General features: G+C 42.5%; 1 long non-coding RNA gene across 1 annotated transcript in view; it reads right to left on the reverse strand.

Annotated features, from left to right (window-relative positions):
- Positions 1-24,298, reverse strand: part of LOC119467415 — a 99,206-nt gene extending 74,908 nt beyond the window's left edge. Inside the window, exons 1-2 of the long non-coding RNA XR_005195951.1 lie at positions 24,041-24,298; positions 20,550-20,617 (exon numbers count right to left, since the gene is read on the reverse strand). This is a non-coding gene — a long non-coding RNA (uncharacterized LOC119467415). The remainder of the gene's footprint in view (positions 1-20,549; positions 20,618-24,040) is intronic.
- Between the last annotated feature and the right edge of the window lie 1,329 nt (positions 24,299-25,627).

The following is a 25,627-nucleotide window of genomic DNA, read 5'->3' on the forward strand; positions in this document are numbered from 1 at the left end:
CAACATGCCAAGCACTGTTCCGTGATCCCCGAGAGCCTTCGTCCCCACTTGGAATTGATTTATGCTAAAACAATTACACACCCTGGAGCTTCACTCCTGAAGTTGGCAGGAGGGGATCCCCATGGGACCCCTTGATAGTGAAAGTCTTACAGCAGCATCCCCTTGGCATTTCTAAGGCAAGGCACCCCAGATGGACTCTAGGGCAGTCCAGCTCTATGTCCGGTTTGCATGACATCCCTCTGCTTTGGCCGAGGTTTCAGTGCACTGTGATAAGAGGTGCTAGTGGAATACTAGAAGCTCTCTGAACTCAGAATTAACCAGCTCTCTGGAGGACACACAACTGAGGCCCTCGGTATATGCAACTGTCTAAGAGAAAAGGCCTTTCTACCTAGCTTGTGTGTTTGTGCTCCCACAGTCTCAATCATGTTCTTATCAAGAGGTGGTTGTGATGGTTCTCAGATTCCTCATTCCAAATTTCCTTATTATCATAATTACATAATTTTGATCAATATTATGTAATCTGATGAAATATGAGTTCAGGAAAAAAAAAAGAATTGTTTGCATGAAAACTAAGTAGAATGATTTGGAAAGAATTGGTAAAGGCTATTGCTAAAAAAAGGTATTACCTAAGGGGATGTGAGAAAGACAACTGTACAGGATTGGGGCAAAATAGTAAAAGCCTGAAATGGTTCTGTGTTCAGATTGCTTCACAGGTTTATTTATGTTTGCCTGCTGCATTAAAAGAACCTAAGCTGGAAATCATAAAATCATAGCTATTGAGTTATGGATGTGGTTTACTCAAAATTAGGTGGGTAAGCTGAGCACGGTGGCTCGCACCTGTAATCCCAGCACTTTGGGAGGCTGATAAAGATGGATCACTGGAGGTCAGGAGTTCAAGACCAGCCTGGTCAACATGGTGAAACCCCATCTCTACTAAATATATAAAAATTAGCCAGGTGTGGTGGTGGGTGCCTGTAATCTCAGCTACTTGGGAAGCTGAGTCAGGAGAACTGCTTGAACCCAGGATGGGGAGGTTGCAGTGAGCTGAGATCACGCCATTGCCCTCCAGCCTGCCCAACAGGGCAAAACTCCATCTCAAAAACAAAACAAAACAAAAAAACTATGTGGGTGGGTGCTTACTCAAAGGAATAGTCTTAGCCCTATGTAATAATAAGAATAATCAAGATGGTGAATTAAAGTACATTTACTTAAGATAAATTAAAAACATTTAAGGTGTAAATCCATACTTTTCCGTGGTTCACCTCTTCAACTAATTTTTTTCCACATAACCAACACTAGACTGAAGAGAGGGTTTCTATTGTACTAAGAAGTAAATATATCAATATACCCAGACAGTGAAGTAGACAAAAGAATGTGCTGCCACCAACATGAAGGCTTTTCCTCATTTATTGCTCGCTGAGTCTTGTTCTTTCATTTGTTCACTTATCAAGTTCATCAATATCCTTGAGCCTTCTGAGAAAGGTATTGTGCCAAGGACTAGCAGTGTGGCAAGGTACAAAGTTGATGGCAGCACCCCAGGACTCACTTTCCCGGTGCTCCCATTCTCCAGTCCACCTACCAGCCGGCCAGATGCCACTCCTTTCCGACTTCCCTGCCCCCATGCCATGGCAACCCCATGACTTTGCTTCTGTTGCGTCCTTTGTCTAGAATCTTCTACCCACTCCCAGCCTGCCCAAAGCCTTCTACCCCATATGCCACCTCCTCCTTGGAGTCTGCTGTGATCTCTTTAGGCAAAAATGATCTCTCCCACCCTATCTCCCACAGAACTTTGTTTGTTTATCTTTTATAAAATTTCTCATGTGCTTTTATTACAAATTTATTACCTTAGATTTAACCCCTTTCCTAATTTGGAAGGCCACCTAGGTCAATAACCAAGACTTGTTCATTCTGGCACTTCCACACTGCCTGGTCAGGGTCTTATTCATCAGTTCCAAATGTTGCTTTGAGTATTAAAATACTACATATAAAGATTAACTAAACATAGGAGATATCAAAGAAAAAATAGTCGTTGATAGATTATGTGTCTTTTTATCTTTAAGAAACATTTTTGATTGACTATACAAACTTCAAACTTCTTTTATTCACCAGCTAGTTGGCAAGTAATACAATGTGATCTGCTGAAAGGAGGATTCTTTTGGAAGTTTTATTTGTTTGGGAACCTTGCATTCTATGGAGATTTTCTTTCCTACTGGAAAACATCTGGACGTAAAATGAAAGAAATTAAGTTTTTCCTCATATTTCTAGAAACATTATTCTGCCAGGGATTTTTTTTTACTCTCACATGCCCAGAACGGAGAGCAAAGGGACTATGAAGAACATGATACCTCTTTGGAAATTTCAGAATGCTACCAGTTTCATTCTCCCAACTTGCATTTTAAGAGTTGTGAATCTGCCTCATCATAATGTAGGCCACTGTAAATGAGGATGACTTAAGCAATTATCCAAGATAGCCATGATTCCACTTTCCAGGAGCCCAGAATTGCATGCTTCTGAAAAATAATCATTTCCAAAGAAAATAATTACTACTCGATAATGCTCTTTATGTTACTAATGAGACTTTGTTGGTCAATATACTGATCCAGGCTATTGATCCCACCCCCTTCTATCCCTCCTCTAGCCCCCCATTCCCCAACAGGTCCTGGTGTGTGATGTTTCCCTCCCTGTGTTCATGTGTTCTTTGTTCAACACCTGCTTAAGAGTGACAACATGCAGTGTTTGGTTTTCTGTTCTTGTGTCAGTTTACTGAGAATGATGGTTTCCAGCTTCATCCATGACCCTGCAAATGACATGAACTCATCCTTTTTGTGGCTGCATAGTATTCCATGGTGTATATGTGCCACATTTTCTTTATCCAGTCCATCCTTGATGGGCATTTGAGTTGGTTCCAAGTCTTTGCTATTGTACACAGTGCAACAATGAACATATATATGCATGTGTCTTTATAACAGAACGATTTATAATCCTTTGGGTATATACCCAGTAATCGGATTGCTGGGTCAAATGGAGTTTCTATGTCTAGATCCTTGAGGAATCGCCACACTGTCTTCCACAATGGTTAGGCTATTGTACACTCCCACCAACAATGTAAAAGCATTCCTATTTCTCCACATCCTCTCCAGCATCTGTTGTCTCCAGATTTTTAATGATCGCCATTCTAACTTGATTGAGATGGTATCTCAATGTGGTTTTGATTTGCATTTCTCTAATGACCAGTGATGAGGAGCTTTTTTTCATGTTTGTTGGCTGCATAGATGTCTTCTTTTGAAAAGTATCTGTTCATACCCTTTTCCCACTTTTTGATGGGGTTATTTTTTTCTTGTAAATTTCTTTAAGTTCTTTGTACATTCTGGATATTAGCCCTTTGTCAGATGGATAGATTGCAACAATGTTTTCCCATTCTGTTGGTTGCCGGTTCACTCTAACGATAGCTTCTTTTGCTGTACAGAAGCTCTTAATAAAGACATTTTAAAAATTTTTAAAAAGGTAAAGGACCAATTTTCAGGACACAAGGGACAGAGCTGGCATTATTTTGATTCAAAGCTGATGGAAAGGAGTTTCTTCTATCACTTCTGCCATGGTCAACAATGTTCCTCAGCCCTGGTGGTGGAAGTATAGGTACAAGTCAGCAGGTGCTGCTTGGAGGGGCTTCAGGAGAGGGAGAAAGGACTGCAGATGTCAGGAGCCAGACATGGTCTGACAAGTGCGAGCAGGAGCTATGCATACAATCTTTGCTGGTTAGTAGTCACCGCCTCTATCATTAGTCAGTTCTACTGATGAACCAATCATGTACTCATTCACATAGTACCAAGCACTGAGGAGGTGCTAGAACCAGGGAGAGGATGAAGACAGTCCCTTCCCCTGCAATAAAGTTACGCACAACCTTCTCTAATACCCCATGGAAGGGCCTGAAAATTCCAGGAGGTCTTCACAAAGGAAAAATTATTTGGGCTGACTCCTCAGTAGAAGACCACATCAGACAAAGGAGTGGAGAGCACTCCAGGGAAAGTGAACAAGGGTGAAGTCTGGAGTGCAAAAGAGCATGGCACGTGCAGGAAATGGCCAGAAGGTCTGTGTGTCTGGAACCTAAGTTAACTCCATAGAGTGATGGGGAGGAAGGGCTGTATGATCTGTGAAATGGCACGCTATCCGTTATATGAGCAGATATTGTAGGAAACCAGGCCAGAAGGATTAGAAGAGGGGGGAAGTAAAAAAGTGTCCACATGAATAGGACCAACAGATACTCATTCATTCAACAAAGGTTTCTCAAGCTCCTGCTCCTGCTGTATGCCAAAGACTGTTTTAGATGTCTGGAATATATCAGCGAACAAACCAAAGACACCTGCCCTTAAGGAGCCTACATGTTAATGCAGAGAGGCAAGAAGCAATAAACATAATAAACAAGCAAACTATATAATAAGGTAGATGATAAACTAAAAAACAGTAGAGGAGGTAAGGGGGTCAGGAGTGCTGATGCTGGGGTAGGGGGTGTTAACAGTTCTAACTAGGATGGCCGAGTCAGGCTGCAATGAGGAGTGAGATTTGAACAAAGACTCAAAGGAGGTAAGGGAGTCAGCCAAGCAGACACCTCAGAGAAGAGCATCTCAGACAGAAAAAAAAAAAAGTCCTAAGGTTGGAGGATCAACAAAGAGGCCAGGGAGTCTGAAGGGAAGTGAGCAAGGAGAGAGAATCAGGAGGTGAGATCAGAGAGAGCCGATGGGGTAGCTGGACTATGAAGGGCCATATAGGCCACTGTAAGGACTTAGGCTTTTACTCTGAGTGCAAGGGAGCCGAGGGGACAGGAATGCTGCAGTAGAGAGTGAGACATTGCAAATGTCAGAAGGAAGGGAGAGGTGCTGTGATGGTTAATACTGAGTGTGAACATGATTGGATTGAAGGATACAAAATATTGATCCTGGGTGTGTCTGAGGGCTTTGCCAAAAGAGATTAACATTTGAGTCAGTGGGCTGGGGAAGGCAGACCCACCCTTAATCTGGTAGGCACCATCTAATCAGCTGCCAGTGAATATAAAGCAGGCAGGAAAACCTGAAAAGATGAGACTGGCCTAGACTTCCAGCCTACATCTTTCTCCCGTGCTGGATGCTTCCTGCCCTCGAACATTGGACTCCAAGTTCTTCAGTTTGGGGACTCAGGCTGGCTCTCCTAGCTCCTCAGCATGCAGAAAACCTATTGCGGGACTTTGTGATTGTGTAAGTTAATACTTAATAAACTTCCATAGATATATATGTGTGTGTGTGTGTATATATATATATATATATATACACATATATATGCTATTAGTTCTGTCCCTCTAGAGGACACTGACTAATACAGTGCTGTAGTAATATCCTTGAGTAGAAGAGGGATACATGGCATACTGCACAGGTAGACTGACTGGCTTTAGAAGGGAGCAAGGACAGAGCATCTGTAGAAACAGGCAGCAAGGTAGAGTCTATGGGTGCAGATGGTAGTAGGTGCGGGGAAGTAGGGCAGAAGTCTGTGGACTTTCTCTTCTGTTTGCTTTAATTTTCTCAGTGAAGTAGGAAGCAGGGTCATTAGCTGAGAGTGGGTATGGTAGGGAGGAAATTAGTTAACTGGGAGAATGAAAGGACCAGGAACCAACAGAATGATTGCCCGGCAGCGTTAAGGACCCACTTACAGTTCATGGTCATGAATTTAAAGTGAGACCAGTCAGTGCGGCTGTGTTTTTCTCCAGTCATATTCAGCTGCACAGATGCAGGAGGAAGCAAGTTGGATTTAACCAGGATTATGGTTTCACTAAATAAGTTTGAGGAAATGAGAGAGGGGCGGGGGGTGGGGGGGCGGTCAACAAGACACAACAGGATTGAGGTTTGAGCATGGGATATAAGCTCGGTAAGAAGAAAGGGGACACCAAAGGGGTGAGGGACAGGGAAAAAGTGCAAATACCAATCAAATATGGTCCTGGTGGCCAAGGGTATCATTCAGCGCAGGTACTAAAGAGAATGAGCTGGAAAGATAGGAGCTGGGGGCCAAGAGAGGGGCAGTAATTTGAGAGTATAGAAGAGCTGCCAGGGTTGATAATGACAAGGCACAGGTGTAAGTGGCTGAGGTGGGATCAGACAGCTGAGAAACCCATCTGGGCAAGATACGCTGCAGGTAAAGATTCACGGGCCCTGGATGTTTGAGACCTTGCTGTGCTTGTGAGTTGCAGAGAGAGAGAGAGAGAGTACAGAGAGAGGAGAGAGAAGGGCTGAGTTCAGAGCCCTGGGAAGACAATTTTGGACAGAGGGGAGGCCCAGAAGGGAGGAGGTGAATTGCCAAAAGTGCACACTGTTGTCCTAGTAGTCAACAGAGAAAGTCTGAAGAAGAGAATGCATGGGGGCAGAGTCAGTCCCCAGAAGGGTCAAATCAGGTAAGGACCAAACAGTGTCTATTATATTTGGCAATTAACACGTCATTAGTGGATTCAGGAGCAGCTGGTGGAGTGAGGCATGAAGGAGAGATGAAGAAATGGAGCCAGCAAGTGTGGCCCTCATTCTCTCTGAAGCAGCTCAGAAGCAAGTCCAGACAGTAGTGGAAGTACATCTGATAGCTAGTTCCCCATGGCTATAAGCTGAGCCTATTGACAGAACCTTTCCTGGAAATGCAAAATGAAAAGAAAAAATACAAAAATGGCTCTATTGCTTTAAATCATGCAGATCAGTATGCACACATCTGTAAAACACTGCTGTCAAGACAACTGACAAACCCTGGAAAACCAATCCCTCACTTCATTCATCCATCACCTTGTTCTGTGCCTGTGGTGCCTGCCTTTTTCCCTGTCGCCATAGATAACCTTAATTTAGATGAGGACCTGCTCATTTATGATACAGTGAAACCATGACCATTTTTGGATGGGATTATTGCCCATTTATGAAAGTAGTTACTGAAGAGGACCCGTGATCATGCACGAAATGCAGGGATGACAATGACCCTACATGTCAGATAGCCAAGTCACAGTTCTAGCTGGGACACAGAGGACCTAAAGAAATCAGCCATTTGTTAATGCAAACATCATATAAAGGCCTACTACTTGCTTATTAGAGAAAATGGGAGTGAAAGTATGAGCTACCTACTTCACAGGTTTGTTGGAGAATATATTGTTAAGAGCTACAAAGTATCCTAAGGGAAATCAAGGCCTTACAAATGATATTTTAGTTATTCTAGCTGTTTGTTATGAAACCTTCCTGGGTATTGGCTGGGTTTAAACTATAAATAAAGAAAACATCATATTTCACCTAAGTTACTGACAAAGGCATATAGTTATAGGGTGACTTCAAGCAAGATATCCAGTGGAATTACCCTCTGAGTTTATGTTATAATAAACACATTCTTTAACGTTAGGCCTAAGTCTTAGATAGACAAGGATCCCTAAAAAACTGAAGTAGTTAAAAACAACACAGGAATAGAAAACCAAACACCGGATGCTCTCACTCGTAAGTGGGAGCTGAACGATGAGAACATATGGACACGGGGTGGGAACAACACACACCAGGGCCTGTCAGGAGCCAGGGAGGGAGAGCATCAGGGTGAATAGCCAATGCATGCTGGGCTTAATACCTAAGTGATGGGTTGATAGACACAGCAAACCACCATGGCACCCATTTACCTTTGTAACAAACCTGCATGTCCTGCACATGTATCCTGGAACTTTAAGTTAAATTAAAAACAAAAAAGAAACAACCTCAGTACCCCAGGTCAGCTCTGCAATGTTTTCAAATGCACTCTTAGCAGCAATTTCTTTTTGTTTTAGAGAACAAAGTCATTATCTGACAATTCAGCTAATGAACTTCTGGGGGCCAGAAGTTCAAGATGCCTCTTTTAATCAAGGAAGCCTTGCCTGTCCCTGCCCCCAATTAAGAAAATATCCCCCTGAACACTGATTCCTTTTTACCTTTTTCTCCAAGCAACACAGAACCTTGGGCTCCTGGAGACTGGTGAAACTTTGACAAGCCTTCCCCTTGGCCAGGCTTAGGCCCTGGACATCCTGTGACAAGGCTGCACCTCAGCCCCAATGTCTACCCTCTTCCCATCTCTTTCTTTTCTCCCTCCACCGTCACTGTCATCTGCCCTATCCTGGAGCACCTCTGACTTTCACCAGTCCCTGCATTGCTCAGGATTCATATTGTTAAAAAGAGCTACCATGGTGAGTATCCTTCAAGAACATTGTTAACTCACATGTATGTAGTCCATTATAATGAATAACAAGCCCTCCCATAAAGTGTTTCATTTAAGCCTCAGAGCAAACCCATGAGAGAGAGGGAAAGGATTAGTAGTAACACCCCCATTCTACAGTTGGGGAGACCACGGCTTAGTGAGGCCAAAGTCATTATTTCATACTAGGTTCCCTGGCTGTTATAACAAATTACCACCAACTTGGTGGTAAAACACGTATTTATTCTTGTATAGGGACGGGTTACCTTTTTTCCCTCTATCATTATCACATGACCTTCTTCCTCTTCTGTAGTCAAATCTCTCTCTGCCACACTCGTGATTTCATTTAGAACCTACCTGATCACTCAAGATAATCTCCCCAATCTCAAGATCCCTTACTTAAACACATTTGCAAAGCCTCTTTTAGCCTATAAAATTCCAGAGATTATTGTTAATGTTTCTGGAGACCATTATTCAGCCTACCACATGCGTCAAATTTGTAGCAAGTGTTCTACATTTCCTGGTAAAGCATTTCCACTCATTTTCTTTGTCTTTGGAATTTGCAGTCATCACAGAGTTGCTTCTTTTTCAGTTAAGTTCCTGGTCAAGGGCTGAGCCAGTGGCCCCTCCAAGCACGCTTCTGTAGTCAAAACACCAAATCATGAGGACAAGTGAGCATCACAGTCACTGGCCTCACCCTGACGTGGTCCCATAGGCTGCACAGTGCCACATCTTAGCCTTCACCCCCCTCTGCCCAGGCACATCTTTCTCTTTTGTCTTTTCTCTCATTGAGTCCCGTGCCTTCTTCTGTCCTCCAATCCTCCTCAACTGGACCCTGTGCACTGCTTCTCCATTTCACCAGGGCTGACACATTTAGTATCATCTGCAGTTTTCATTGGCATTCTGTTTACTCCCTGGAAGGCCTAGTTATTAATGGCATTTTCACACTTTCATTGCAAATTGCAAAGACCTTCCCCAGGCCCCAAGATGGCCCCTCAGAGAAGATGCTCTGCTTCACAACCACAAAATAAGGCAAGACCAAAAACTCAACTCTTCTTTGGGAAGCTAATTTAAAATCTACTCATTTCTCTTTAGCCCCTATCAGTTTTTCTTTCATGTAACCACAAAGATTAAAATATAAAGGATATTTTGCTAAGAAAATCCAGCTGTCTCAGGAACAGGAAGGACATGCCTGCTGGCTGAAAGGGGCTGCTCCAGGAGCTCTGCACTCTCGTGACACAGCTGGCAGGAGTGGCCTCAGACTGCCAAGCTGGTCCCATAAGATTCCTCTGAAAAGACAACCTCAGCACCCTCCATATCCTTCCAGGGCCACCCATCACCTAGGTGGCCCACCCATGGGGAAGGGACATTGTCTCTATTGGATAGATGAGAAAGTGGTAGAAATGGCCCACTATCACACCCTTGTAAGCGTCAGAATCAGGGCCAGAAGCTAAATCCATTTAACTCCAGTGCCGTCAGTGAGTAAAATCTGGAGGCAAATTCCATGAGCATGTGTCTTCTCCAACCACCACTCCAGAGATCTACTTTTGGGATTTGATGAATTCCCAACAGAGATGAGTCAATCAGAATAGGTGAGCAAGAAATAAAACTAGACCTGAAAAAGATATTCACAGTATGCCTCTTCTTATCTCAAGTGTTCATTTTATATGATGACATTTGTTACCTGATAAATTTAGGTTATAAATCTTTTAAAAATCCTCCTCTTCCTCTTCATCCTGAACCTGCACTCCCCAATCCTTCAAATATTTGTCTTAGATTGAAAATATGGATTTCTTTTTTTTTCCATTTAGGTCTTGGGCCACAAGTTAGATTGGAATCTGATCATAGAAGGTTTCCCAGCTGTGTGTACATGTGGCTTCTATCGTTTTGTTTAGTTTTTCTTTTTCCTTTTCACCTTTGGGCATGTGCTTCAGAAAGCCTGTCTGGGTCTTTGTGCTCACCTGGGTTCATATTTGTGGACTGTTTCCACAGCTTTGTCAATTCTCTGTGAACATGAGAGTTTTATGCATAACAGCAATGGGTCATTAGTCCAATTAAGTCTGCAGCCATTTCAATGGCTTCTATAGGACGAGATGGAGCACAATATGTAATTTCAGCTTTTCTTGTGAGGGTTTTCAATCTTTCCATGAACTAAATCATTTTATCAGTTTTTAAATTTTTTTTTACATGTCCCATTAAACTACAGAACTGGAACATGCTTGTGAATGGTTCCTTTCTGCTTTAACTCAAGGAGTTCCTGACATAACAAAAACTGGTAATTAACTGGCTCAGAGACTTTTACAATAGCCTCTTTAAATAAGTTCCAGCATGCAACCTCGCAGGCCCACTCCACACTGCTGATAGCACCGCAATGCACCCTCTATTAAACCAGCTATCACTCTGACCATCAGCTCCCTCACTCTCCAACACGCTGTTGTTCTGCCTGGAAATACCCACCTCTCTCCAGTTTCCCTCCTTAGTGAAGTCATCCCTTGATGTGGGACTCCTCCCTCTCCTTCTCAGCCAGGCCCTTTATTTGCTTCCTGAGAATTTAGCCTGAATAGCATCAGCATCACAGGCCGAGGGCTTCTGAGGCTCATTTTAAATGTAGATGATGCAAGGACTCAGTCCAGAAGAACATGCAGAGGAATGTCACCTCTGCTCTCAGACACACACTGTGAACCCTGATCCGCTACTCCACTTCTGCTTTCCACTACCAGCCTCAGTAAGAAAAGCCCCAGTTTCTTTCTGGAAATAATTCAGTCAGTTCAACAGCTTACCATAAAAGGCCCTACCCGGTCTTCCTGCTCCCAAACTTGCCCACCCCATCTACAGCTCCTTTTCCACAAAGCAGCCGTAATAATCTCTGAAAATGTAGCGTTTCTCCCTAAGGTTTTCACTGCCCTTGGAATAAACCGAATTCCTTACCAGGGCCAGGCTCATCTCTGAACACTGTCCTCATGCTCACTGTGTTCCTGCCTCCCTTCTGCTCCCCAAAGCGAAGCCGGCATCACTCTGGGGCCTTTGCATCAGCGGTGCCCTGGGCCTGCGGTGCCAATTTGCATACGTCAGGTTCCCTCTAGCCTCATGTCTCCACTCAGCAGTCATCTCTGGGAGCCCTTCCTTCACCACCACCACCACATACACATGGGCACACATACGCCACAAACCATTGTATCCCTGTATTATTTTATTTACTTTTATTTTTAATAACACTTACTCTACAGTTACTGCTACCATCCTTTGCCCGTCTGTACCTGTGCTTCACTTGTAGGATGTAAGCCCCTTGCGAGCAGAGACCTCGCCTTGCTTGTGCCACATCAATATTTTGTAACAGGAGCTACACAAAGAGCAGAAAGGGTTTTGTAACAGGAGCTACACGAAGAGCAGAAACTCCACCAATGACCAACACCGTGCCCTGTGGGCTCCACAGCCTAGAAGAATAAGCAGATAGGAAAACATCATCTGAACTCAAGTACACTTTAAAAGTGCAACGGGGATGCACTATGGTGGTGAGCTGCAGAGGGCCTCGGGGGAGCAGAGCTCCGCCCCCACGTTAAACCACCAAGGTATGTGTAGATCAAGGATAGGTGATCTCCAGCAGAGGTTTGGTACTGAAACAAAGTGACTATGCCCTGAAGTTAAACACCAAACACCAAACTGAAATGAAGGCAGTTCCTGGTTAAATACACCAACCCTGTTACTAACTCACCCTGCTGTGCAAATTTATTAAAGCAGTCTCCAAATAAACAAGTCCTAAAACTAATCAGGAAGTGGAAAAACATAAAAATAATCCCCAGCCCACAACACACAACCATGAAAACAAGAAATAAAGAAAAATGTTCTATATAAAACCCGCGGGGCCAAACTCTGTCCTCAATTAGTGGTGGCGGCTGCCAGCAGAAGTCAATGGAGGTTTTCAGTCCAATAATAGAGGCAGAATTCCGGGCCCACGATGCATTGCATTTACTTTTAGGTAATAAATCAGGAATGTCAAGTGGATGTACGTGGGCTTCGATGATGTGATACTTAAGCTGAAGGGCAGTATCTTCCATGTTGAGATCCACTGGAGCTCAGGGCAGCCACAGAGGTTCTTCAGTGTGTGTGAAGAGACCCCCTGCGTGGGCTGTGCTGGGCATCGCTAGGCGGAGGGAACTCTTCCGGCCAGCCCCATGCCCTGCCCGGGACTGGCTGCATAATTTGAGGCCCCAGTGCAAAATGAAAATACCCCCTTGTTCAAAAATAATTAAGAAGTTCAAGATGTCAACAAAACATTAAATCAAATCCAAGGCCCTTCTGAGCACAGAGTGCTATGCAATTGTATAGGTTGTACACCCATGGAGCCAGCCCTGAGAGTAGGAAAAATTCTGGAATGCAAGCTTGAGCTCAGATTTAGAGCTCTCCACCAATGTCACAGCTGACAATTTTTAAGCACTTCCTATGTACCCGGTGCTGTTCTAAGTGCTTTACCATGTTAATTCATCAATGCTTCACAGCAAGCCCATGCAAAAAGAAGTCCAAATATACCCATTATAAATTGAAGAAATTGAAATGCCCAAGGTCATACAGCTTATAAGTGGCTGAGCCAAGATTCAAACCCACATGATCTAGTTCTATTAGCTACCTTCTACTGCTTGTTAGCAGTAGTCATGTCATTCTGTTTCTCTTATTCTAATAAGCCTTTTACTTATATCTCATGAGATTCATTTCCATCACAACCATAACCAAGGATTGTCTGAATTAAATTGTCCACTATGTGGCTTGTTACTTGCGTGACTTTGAACAAGTTCTTTGGCCACTCTAAGTTCAAATTTCCTCATCTGAATAAAAGAAATTAAAATAGTACTGATCTCATGATTGAGTTTGTTGAAGTGAAGTACCAGGTGCATAGGCAGTGCTCAATAAAATGTTAGCTCCTGCTATTACTGTTATTATTTGCAAACATTACATAAATCTTAAGCTGACTGTAATAAAATTATCGCTACCATGTATTGAAACTTATCATATACTAGGAAATTTACATAGATCATGTCATGTATTGCTACAAACCTAATGAAGAATACAAAGATAACTAAATAGGCAAAGAATAGTCTTTTTAACAAATGATGCCAGGACAACAACATATTCATATACATACAAAATAATAAATGTAGACTCCTTCTTCACACCATACACAAAAATTCAAAATGGATTATAGACCTCAATGTGAGAGCCAAACTATAAAACTCTTAGAACAAAACATAGGACTGACTTTTTATAATCTTGGGTTAAAGCAATGGTTTCTTATACTGGGCACAAAAAGCACAAGCTACAAAAGAAAAAAAATAGAGAAATTGAACTTCATGAAAATTTTAAAATTTTGTGCAAGAGAGGACACCATTAAGAAAGTGAAGAGAACCCATAAAATAGGAATAAATATTTGCGAAACATATATTTGATAAGGAAATTGTATCCGGAATATAAATAATTCTTACAACTCAACAATAAACAACCCAATTAAAAATCAGCAAATAATTTTAATACACATTCTTCAAAGACAATATACAAAGGGCCAATAAGCATGTGAAAGATCTTCAATATCATTGCTTGTTAGAGAAATGCAAATAAAAACCATAATGTGATACCACTTCATACCAAGATGGCTAAAATCAAAAGGACAGAAAATAACAAATGTTGTCAAGGATGTGAAGAAATTGGAACTCTTACTTACTGTTGGTGGGATTGTAAATGGTGAACCTGCTTTGGAAAATAATTAGATAGGTCTTCAAAAAGTTAAACAAAGAGTTACCATAAGTCCCAGCAATTCCCCTTTTAGGCATATACCCAAGAGATATAAAGACATATATTCAATACAAAAGCTTGTATACAAATGTTCATGGCAGCATTATCCATAATTACCAAAAAAGAACCCAAATGTTCCATCCACTGATGAATAGATAAACAAAATATGGTATATTTGTACAATGAAATATTATTCAGCAATAAAAAGGAATGAAGTACTGATACATGCAAAAGATTGGGTGAATCTTAAAAACATGTTAAGTAAAAGAAGCCAGCCACAAAAGACCACATACTGTGTGGTTTCTTTTACATGAAATGTCTATCATAGACAAATCCATAGAAACTGAAATAAGTGGTTGCTAGGAGGGATGGGGAAAGGAGGAATGGAATATTCATGGGTATGGGTTTCTTTCGAGGGTGATGAAAATATTCTGGAATTAGATAGTGGTGATGGTTGCATGACTCTGTAAACATACTTTAAAAAATCACTGACTGAAATCCCTTTGATAGGGTAAATGTTATGGTATGTAAATTATATCTTAAAAACTGTTATGAACAGCAAAATCCCAAATCCTAATAAGGTAGGTCTCATTTTCCCTGTTTGGTAGACAACAAACTGAGGTTCAGAGTGAATAAGGAACTTTCTCAGGGTCAAAGAGCAAATCAATAGGAGCTACTATTGAACCCTACCTGCATCTCATTTCCACATCTACACCCTTAATGAAACTGCTTCCAAAGCTCTGGTAACAACAACAACAACAAAAATTCCTTCTCAAAAGAAGGAAGAGGCTCCAGCTATATTTGGTTTAGATCTGAGGTCACTTAATTCAAGCCTCATTTTCTCAAGTCCTTTAGTGCCAGCTTGTTCCTAGGCCCCGGGCAGATGGGTGTGTGGTGAGATACATGAGAAACCTATAAAAGGTCATAAACCTATGTCAGTCTGGCCACCGACCCAGACTGTGGCCTACTGGCTCTGCTAGAGAAGTCTATACCAACAATCAATAGTAATGGCAGTGGCTCAATTCAATTGCTCACGAATCCCCATCCATCATTAAGACAGCAGAATGGCAAGCCTGGCCTTGCTAGGACCTAGTCTTTCACATTCACAGCTTCATGCAAGTAGATGGCCCTTTCACTCTTAATGATTCCCCGTCTCGGAGCACTGACACGTCTCCAAAGCAATGCCCAATAGTTACTCCTATTATTATACATTGCATTTACTATGGGCTGTATATCATAATTATCCACTGACCTGTCTTCTACTCCCTTTTCAGTGAGATTCTTAAAGAAATGACTGTGTTTACTTCAGTTAAAAATTTTCCACACCACGGAAACTTTCCATCACATATTAACAAAAGTTCTAGTACCATTTCCTACGTGTATACTGTATACTTGCTGAGTGCCAGGCTCTAGCCTAAAGTTTTATGACAGTGATCATATTTGATTCTCCCAACAATTCTATGAGGTAGAGACTATCACAACCCTGATTTTACAGCTAGTAAATGGCAGCCCAGTAAATCTCCTTGAATTTTTCTGACTCGTATTCTCGGTCAGTGTCAACACTGTTCTTTCTGGGTCACTCTGTAAAGACATGGGATATGTTTTCATTGATTCAGATCTTGCTGTATATGTATGCCCTGAGCAAACATAGATGCTGGGCAGGGTGGTACTGACTGGGACATGACAGGCAAACAGCCCTCTCTTGGATTTGATCAGAAACACTACCCCAGGGGTCAGCTGCCTAAATTCCAATCTTTCCATTCAGGAGGCAAGTTTATACAATTGCATATTTGAGAATTGCCTCTGTTAGAATTTGTTACCACATTAACACAAAGTGAGAAATGGTATTGTGTTTTTAAAGTCTGAGTAATTTTGCTGAATGCCTTTATTCCCATTTTGGAGAGATTGGAATGCTCTCTTACCATGTGGGGCTATTTTACTGACCAAGGACTCTGGCACTCACAGTCTGACAGTTTGTAACAGTTTTCTGGGGTTTAGGAAATCACCTTCAGTGACTAAGGCAAGTCGTTAAAAAATGGGATTATTCCTCTATTCACAATTGGCTGGTTGAAGAATTTGACGTGTTTTACTCACATCCCAAACATTCATGTCAGTGTTTAAAACCAGCTATTCCAGTTCAAAATTCTCAGCCATGACTTGAAAGGGGATCTCAAGTTCTCTCTTTGTGATGTCAGCCACAGCAGGATTCTCACACCTTTATCAACTCTCCACAGCACTCTTAAAGGCCCTTTTTAAAGGGCCTGCTGTTTCAACTTCACACTCAGGGACAGAATTTAAGACACGAGTTCTCACTAGTGTACACCCGTGAACACTGAAAAAGGCATGAAATATCCCTGTGTCCACCTTCTGCTGTCTTGGTCTAACACTCCATCTTAGCTCACTGTTTGTGCCATGTGCAACGAGGTCACCCACACTTTGCTGTCGTTGCCTGTTCTCCCTTTAGCTTAACACTGGAAAGTGGGTTTTCTATCCTTTTTTGTGGGGAGGTCAGTTGTGGCTTGGGATATGTATTTGTTTTGCTTTCTTTCATATGGCAGAGGGAGGGCTATGAAATGGGGCTTCTGTTTTCTTTACTGATTCCCCCTTTTCTTAGGCCCTGTCTCTCTTCCACTGTCTGGTGCGCCATCTTTCCAAACCAGCATCCCCATTCTATCAGCTGGTTCTTCTACGCCTACACACGGCCCAAGGAGACATGTGGGGAGAGGGCGCGAGGCAAGGTTTGAGCCAGTCAAGACCACAGCAGGCTGGGTTAGTTTGGAGAAGCTGTAGCAGTTGGTGGTAACACAGATGCCAGCCAGGGGCTCCCAGCTCTTTGTAGGTATGAAGAAAATTGACCAGAACCCACCTCCCACCCATTCTGTGGCCTTTGGAAACCCAAAGCTCTCCTCCAGATTGCTGCTAATTCCAAGGGTTCTCTTCTCAAGGTTTTTACCTCCAATTTCTGAGCCAGCTACCTCTGTCCCACACATAGCAATCCCAGTGTGGAATCTGGCACTTTCTAAATTTTCTGCGATCAAATGTAAAAATCCTTCACTTAACTCTTGCTCAGTTTTGTAAACTTTACTGAACCATCCCAGGCAGGTTTCTGCTCTCTCCCTCCACTTTCTCTCTTCGCTTCCAGATTCTATTCACCCACTTAGCACGCCTAGCAGCTGCCTGTGCCCTGAGGGCCAGTCCAGGCTCCTCTCCCCATGAGGCATCTCTTGAAACCAAAGACTCCTCTCCCTTAAAGAAACTCTGTTGTCAATTATTAGAATAAGAAAATGTTCTCTGTCCTGTTACCCTGGAAAACCCTGGGACTGTTGAGAATATGGGAAGAGGGAGTGTTCTGCTGAGGTGCCGCTGGGTACAAAGATGGAGTTAGGTAAGAGAATGGGAGGGCAAGCAGGGACTGAGCAGGTAGATTAAGACATGGGCTGCACAGATGGCCAAATAAGGAAAGTAAGAGGAAGGGAGAGAGAGTTCAAGGAGAAGAAACACCAGTCACTGGGTGTCTGTAAGTAAACCCCTCTGAAAAAGACATCAAGGCAAGGGCAGCAAGAAAATCTTTCTCCGGAGCTAAGCCAGCAGAACTATTTCTCAACGCTGTGGAAACTCACAAGCACTCACCACTAATGCAGCTACGAATCTAGGCCTTCTAGGATGCTGGCATCTTATCTGACACTCTTCACAGGCAGAGCCTGCTGCAGAAATGAGGTGAAGCTCAGCCTCCGAACTTTGAGAGCCTTGAGTCTTGCAACAGGTGTTGATGATTTTTAATTTGGCTCAGCGTCATCCCCTTCCTGCAACCTCATGAGCTGATCTCAGCAACACTGTGTTCACTCAGGTGGGGAGTGTTGGGGAATGCAGGTGGGGAGTGTTGGGTTCTAGTTCTGATTGAACAAATAGCTAACTGTGTGGACAAAGGGCAATTTTTTGACTCTGTTTGAGTCTCCGTTTCTTTACCTATCAAATGTAGACAATAACACTGGTCTCATAGGACACTTACAAGGACCAGAGACAATCTATAATAGGCACAGGGTCTGACACATAGGAGCGGCTCAGTAAAGGGCAGCTGAAGCTGGTTCTGCATACAAGTGGATATGAATCATTTAGGTTTAATTATCATCGCAAACAATAACAAATGTAATATGTCCCATTAATTTTATTGTGAGTTTTATTTCACTGTGATCAGTGATATGTTGATAAATATATATTAACAATTATAGTTAAATCACAACCAGACCCCTGATTTGTATCATTTGCTGATTTCCATGATGTCAGTTCTACCACCCTGAACGATTTCAGTCTGAAATGTGATGCCCCTGGGCACAGAGCTGGGAAGAGAATGGTGCATCAAGAGGCATGTGACCGGCCAGGATGCCTCTGACAATTCTGACAATTGTCTCAAATCTGTTCAGATGTCACATATTGGTGCTTGCAAATTAAGTCATGCACTTACAAATAAAAAAAAAAAAAGAAGAAGAAATATTGTACAGCACTCTCACTAAATCAAGAATAGGCTCTTCACAGGAAAAAGAGATTGCTCCTTTAGTTCCCCATATGCCCCTAACTCCATATTCTGCCACTCCTTGGTCACCATTTAAGTATTAATAATTTTTAAATTAGCAAACCCCTGAGGGGTGTGTGTGTGTGTGGGTGTGGGTGTGCCCGCACACACACGTGCAAACTGAGCTTTTCCCACCTCCTCTCTGACTATCCACATAAGTATGGATTATATTTGAAAATCAGTCTTCACTAAACTCTTATAATAGCTTGTAACATCAATTTAACGATAGATAAAATAAAGGAAAATTACACTCTCCTTCATTTAAACACTAAGCCCTTTTAATTGTTTTATTTAAAAACCTCATTTCCCCCTGTAATTATCAATATATTTCCATCACCCCAGGAAATAAAAAGTCTCCTTTCAGGGGCAATTTTAACACCTGTAAATCCCCCAGCTGGTAGAATGAGTCTGTTAAGAGCTAGAAAGGAAAAGCGCTTGTTTTATAGTCTGGCAGTTTCTCAGTTTGCTCTTTATTTTTTTAATCCTTTCATTGCATTTTTGATTAGTGCTGGATAAATAATGTTTGGATTAAAAATCCTACTGTATGATTGTACTCGGCATTCTTGCTACCAGTTTCCCAGATTCCACATTGAATAATATATCTGTCTCCATGTACGACTTTCGATGGTCACATACAGAACCGGAGGGACCCAGATCATCTCACTCCAACTGTTACTTTTCAAATAAGAGAATCGAGGTCCAGAATGATACCACGGTTTGATCACGTGGAGGTCTGGCCTTTTACAATTCTCCAGGCAGCCACAGCCACTGCTGCCCTCCATGCTTCCACCCCACCCCACTACACACTCACAGTGGGGTGTGTATAGTCACAAAATTCAGCAGAAACTAAAACATCAGCTATGCCCCACCCAAAAACAAAAAAGTAAAAATTGTAATAATAATCATTTATTTATTTAATAAATACTTATTGGGTCAGGCATGGTGGCTCACGCCTGTAATCCCAGCACTTTGGGAGGCTGAGGTGGGTGGATCGCTTGAGGCCAGGAGTTCAAGACCAGCCTGGTCAACATGGCAAAACTTCATCTCTACTAGAAATACAAAAATTAGCCGAGCGTGGTAGAATGTGCCTGTAGTATCTGCTACTTGGGAGGCTGAAGTGGGAGAATTGCTTGAACCTGGGAGGTTGAGGCTGCAGTGAGCCAAGATCGCACCCCTGTACTCCATTGTGGGTGACAGAGTGAGACACACACTCCCTCTCTCTCTCTCTATATATATATATATATGTGTGTGTGTGTGTGTATACGTGTGTGTGTAATATATACATGTATTTACTGGACACTTATTATACCCTGGGTACTGCCATTTTGATACTACATATATATATATATATTTGAGATGGAGTCTCACTCTGTCGCCCAGGCTGGAGTGCAGTGGCATGATCTCTGCTCACTGCAACCTCTGTCCCCCAGGTTCAAGCAATTATCCTGCTTCAGCCTCCCAAGTAGCTGGGATTACAGGCGTCTGTCACCATGCCTGGCTAATTTTTGTATTTTTAGTAAAGATGGGGTTTCACCATGCTGTCCAGGCTGGTCTTGAACTCCTGGCCTTGTGATCCACCTGCCTGGACCTCCCAAAGTGCTGGGATTATAGGCGTGAGCCACCACACTCAGCCTATACTACACATTTTTAAGCTTGTGATAGATACTTGTTTCCTTAAGCTCCTGTATCATTAGTGTAATACACAGCTCTCCAGCTCTCTCAGATGGAAATAAACCTTGTTAAAGAAAGCTTGTAGATTTGCCCATTATATCCACCAGAAATTTGACAAAACCTGGATATTGTGCTCTGTGTTGTTTGTTTAACTCTAGACTTTATAAAGACAACAAAGGATTTAGTGAAATGATCAAACCCTTAGTGTGAAAGAACACTCTATAGTTTACTAAACTGTTCATTTAAATATAACTATGTGCCATAAATGAAGTTCTCCTCCAAACCTCCAATGAAAAGAGAGTGGTTTTTTAAATAGACAGTTCTAGAAACATACTCAGCTCCAGGAGGTGCTGGGTGAACTTCAGCAAGGTACTCCACTCCTCTGGGACTCAGTTTCCTCATCTGAAAAAACAGGAATAATACCACTTAGCTCAAAGGCTCGTCAGGAGCTAAAACCTAATCACATGTATAAAGCTTCTAGCACAGCACCCCAGGACAATTGCCTTGCACACATGAGCCCCCTGTCCGGTGTCTACCCTACTCAAGAGATGGAAGGGGAGTTGACAGGAAAAAGAAAATTTAGGGGGATGCACAGGAGAAGGGGATGGATGCAAAAGGAAAGGTGCGGTGGGGGGAGAAAGGGAGAGAGAATGGAAAAACAATGACTAAGCCATGGGACCCAAAGAACAGGAAAGGAAGAGACTGCTGTTTAAGAGCTACTGGGACTCTGTCTAAGAGCCCTTCTTAGGCAATGTTAATCCCAGTTTCGGAGAAGGCAGCTTTGGCACAGAGTGAGAAGGTAAAAAGGCCTTCTTCTCAGTCAGAAAAGATCTATCATCCCCCACAGATTTCCCCATTAGAAAAATGAATGCTAATCCACTCACAAAAATAGTTCTACTAAAAGGCCCCACATTCTGAGGGAGTCGTTTCCATATGGGCTCCCTCATAGTTGGCAACCTTATTTGCAAAGCCTGGTGTCCTTCAGTGGTCTTCCAAATTTGGTGAAACTCCAAACAGTCCTGAACTCAGAAAATAATTCTCTAATCCAACTGTTTTTCTAGCAATTGAATCTTTATGGCTCTGAGCCTGGTATTTTTATCTATGCCATTCAAAAAATCTGATTAATTTGTATAGACTATACTATGGGGCATAAAGAATTTTCATGAGTGTTTTCACAGATCATGTAAAAATACTGGTTCCACACCAAGCCATTTCTACTGACTAGAAAGCAAGATAGGAAATCATAGATGAAATGAACACAATTTTTTATTAAGGGACATATTAATAAGGGGGCAATGGTGATGCAAGCCAAAGTCAGCTTATTTCCCAATACAGGATCAAATGTCTTTTTCTTTTGTTTTATATGATGTAGAGGATTTGAATGGAATTAAATACAAGTGGTAAGAGATGCTCTAGTCTCCATCCTATGTAACAAATGACCCTAGAACTTACTGACTTAATGACCATTTTATTGTGTTTCATGAATTGTCAGGTCAGGAATCAAGCAAGGCTCAGTTGGATGATTCATCTGCTCCTAGTGAAGTCAACTGAGGTTATTGGGTGGCACTTAGTTGGCATAAGGGTATGTAGTTTCAAGATGGCTTCACTCACATGTCTGGTACCTTAAGGATAGCTAGAAGGCTCGGCTCCATTGTGGTTGCTGATGAGAACAACTACGCCTGGCCTCTCTTGCATGTTGGTCTCAGGGCAGCTGGATTAGTTGTATGATGTTGACTTCTCCTAGAAAAAGTGTCTCGAGAGACTCTATGGGGAGCTTTACTGCCTTCTCTAACCTAATCTCGGAGGTCACATGATGTCACTTCCCCTTCATTCTATTGAGTCTAAGCAAGTCATAAGGTCAACCCAGATTCAAAGGAGGATATTAGGTTCTTCTCAAATAGCAAAGTATAAAGTCACACTTTAGAAGATGTGTGGGATGAGGACATTATTGCAAAATACAATCTGTAATTGGGAACTGGGGACAAAAATCTCTGATTGCCTTCCCATGGCATGGTGTCTAAAATATCCAATATCAGCTTTAAGGCCAAAAGTGGCTTTGCCATCATTGAGAGATTTTTTGTCCTGACCTGAAGTTGTTTGTTCACACAGTGCAATCTTATAATACCTACTTCCTGCCATCCCAGTCAAAGACTTAGTGGATGTGGGTCTGCCAGGGCCAGCAAGGCAGTGACTTGGGGCATCAATCTATAAAGAGTGATAAATTAACACTTAAACCTAAAATAAAATTACTGGAAGTGAAATAATATGGAGAAAATTGAATACATCAGAAGTCCTCTAAGGCTGCATGCAATGTATCATTGGAACAAATGCCTTGATAGACTCCCAGAGGTGGGAAGTGAGACTCAAAGGGACCATGCTTAAGTAACAGCAGAGGGTCACCGACATACATTCTCAGGAGAGTAGATCCAGACAACTCAGAACTTTTGCCTTCCTGGATAGATATGCAAGTCTGGGACCAGAGATGAATTGTTTGTAAGCATAGAAAGCAGGCAGAATGCTACCACCATTCCTTCATCACTGCACATCCCTCAAGCCAACCTCAACTTCTCTAAAAAAATACTAAACAAACAACTAAAGAGTAGCATTTCACTGTCAGGCCCCAGACTCTAGAACCATTATCCTAGGCATGAAATCTCCCATCCAAGTAACCATGGTTCAAGGTTGAGTGATGGGCACAATGCTGGAGCAATAGGCTTGAGACTCAGGCTTCACTCTCTGACATTTACACTGCCCTCTGGAAGCTCTTGTCTCAATTCTGATAAATTTTTTGATTTGTTAAACAGGAACAATAACAATACTTACCTCCATAGCATTGTTATACAAACAGTTGAGATAATGCCTGAAGCAACCAGTGAAAGCTGGGAATCACATTCTTGTTGTTGTTGTTGTTGGTGTCATGGTGGGGGTGGCATTTTTATCCTACTTCCTAAGCACTTGCTTGGCCACAGTACAATTTCCAAATGCCATAGGTTTGGCCGGTGTCACCTTCCCCATTACAGACTTCTCCTTGTTGATACAGGGTTTGGCAAAAGGCTCTCAAATTAAATAAAATACAGAAGATAATCTACCATCTCGGAACACACAGCACTTGATATTGCAGAGCAAGGAGCTTGCATTCTCCTGGAGCTATTCTTTTTACTTTGGCAGCAGAGTAATTTTCAAATAAATATAAGTTCCAATAAGAACAGTGCCAAGACCCAGTCGTGACAAAGCGACCAGCCAAACTAATGGAGTTATTAGAGATGTTCTCTTAAGTAGAGAACTAAATGTTGATTGAATGTGAAAACTATGTAATGCTCAGCCTTCACTTCAATAGTATGGCATTTTTTAGGATTTGGGGCCAGCCACCTAATTTCCAAATGCCTGGATGTATTCAGAAGTCAAATCATCCAGGTTTCTCTGACAAAGATGAGCTAGACCGACAGACTCCCCTAAAGACGATTCAGAGGAGATGCCTCCGCATCCCTACATCTCTTGCTGCTTCTCCCTTTTGCAGAAGTAAACATGCCACAAAACAGGGTGAGACGTTTGCAAACCAGCTCTGCAGCTGCTTCGTTACTCTACTAATATCAATATTAATTTTTGCAGGCTTCCTTTCTCAGCACATCAGGCTAGAGGTGCAACTTGTACGCATCCTAGTGTTTGGCAAGGGGATTTGTGAGCCTGCTATAAAGGGCAGCTCCTCTGCCACTTCCCCTGTGGCACCATGCAAAAATCTAGTTCAAGCCCAAGACAGCAGGGAAAGAGCAGGGGAGGCAAAGTCAAGCCTCACAGGCCAGATCACAAAGGCTGAAAAACAAGTACCTGGGTATTACGTGCCTGCCTCTCTGGTGTTTTCGCCGCCAATTTCCCACTTGGCCACATGTGCACGTTTAATTAATGTTCTGCTCATCACCTCCTGCAAGTCATTAATAATGATGCTCTGTAGGCGCCGGCCCATCTCAGAGCCTGCCAGAAGCACGCCACTGGCCACCATCTCCCAGTCACTCCACGGCCGCCCACTGCTGCTCACGTGGCCTTCCAGCCGGGTTTCAATACAGGAGACAGCTCAGAACCAGCCCCGCTGAATTCATCTTTCAAGTGAGATTTCTGGATGCATCCATTTCATTTCCTTCACCCACTAATGTTGTGGACTTTTTTTTTTAATTCTATTAAAAAATGCAATTAAATTTGTCTCATGGAATTTGCTCTTTAAAAATCCAGACAGCTGCTTGCTCATGGTGGCATTATGCTCTTGATTCTTACACATTTTTTTCCTCATCTCCATTCCATTACTTTACTGAGGATTAAAGACAGGCTTACCAGATGGCAAATGCCAGGATCTCTTCCCACCCCCACCTTCCATTCGGAAGACTAGTATCATATCAGCCATAATACACAGCCCAGGTTCCTCTATGCAGCTTTTGGCAGACACCAGCAATTGTTTCATTTAAATTCATTAGCCAATGCCTAAAACACAACAAGAGGGCAGGAGGTTAGGAAGGAGAAAACCTGAGCACTGCTGGGAACGCCACGTCCGTGTCTCCGTGTGCCTCAGTTTCTTCATCTCTTCCGTCTCAGTCGCCTCCTCCACCATTTCTCAGCCATAAAGCATTCATTAGGCTGTGAAGCAAATGAGGTAATGTCTGTGGTGAGATGGTTTTGCGTTTCCAAAGAAAGACACCATATAAAAAGCATTCTGATTGCTAACAGTCAGGGATGCTGAGGATTGGGCCTGGCTGGCTTTATAAACTATTTAACTGCCTGCTTCTTGCAAAAACTATTTTTATCAGTTAATTACACATTTTTCTTATTAAATAACAATGTGAAAGCATTTCTTGCTCATTTTCCTGTCATGATTAATTTAATCTGCCTCCCTTTATTGAAAGTCCAGTTTTCTTCCCCTCGTCTTATCCACCCTGATAGGCTAGTAAAAGTCCCACAACTGTTCAGCCCCCTTGATTAACATTAACCCATTCAACTTCAATCTTTTTCTTATCTGGAGTCTCTGAAAGAGTTTCTTTTTCTCCCCAAACTGTGTGTCTGGTGCCTAAGGAAGCACTGGACATTAAAGGATGGAACTTGCCCTCACAGGTAGCTTTCTTTCTCCTTTCCTTTCTTGTGCCCTCCCTCAACAGGCAAATTCCCAGAGGCAGAAAGGATTTAAGTTCAGCCTCCAGCCATGTCCTGCATGGGAAGGAGGCCAGAGAGTCAGCGAAGGGAGCCTTGGTCACGTTCGATTTCAAAACAGGCACATGTGTGATAGGACCGGGATTGGACAGGAGTGAGAGGGAGCACACCAATGCCACCGGCAGTCACTGCCTGGGGTACTCTTTTGTAAGATTATCTGTTATTATGAACGAAAATTCCTAATTATAATAAGCTTAAGCCCTTGACATGGAAAGAGGACAT

The sequence above is a fragment of the Cebus imitator genome, unplaced genomic scaffold (assembly GCF_001604975.1).
Source record: "Cebus imitator isolate Cc_AM_T3 unplaced genomic scaffold, Cebus_imitator-1.0 Scaffold286, whole genome shotgun sequence".
In the NCBI taxonomy this organism is placed as follows: domain Eukaryota; kingdom Metazoa; phylum Chordata; class Mammalia; order Primates; family Cebidae; genus Cebus; species Cebus imitator.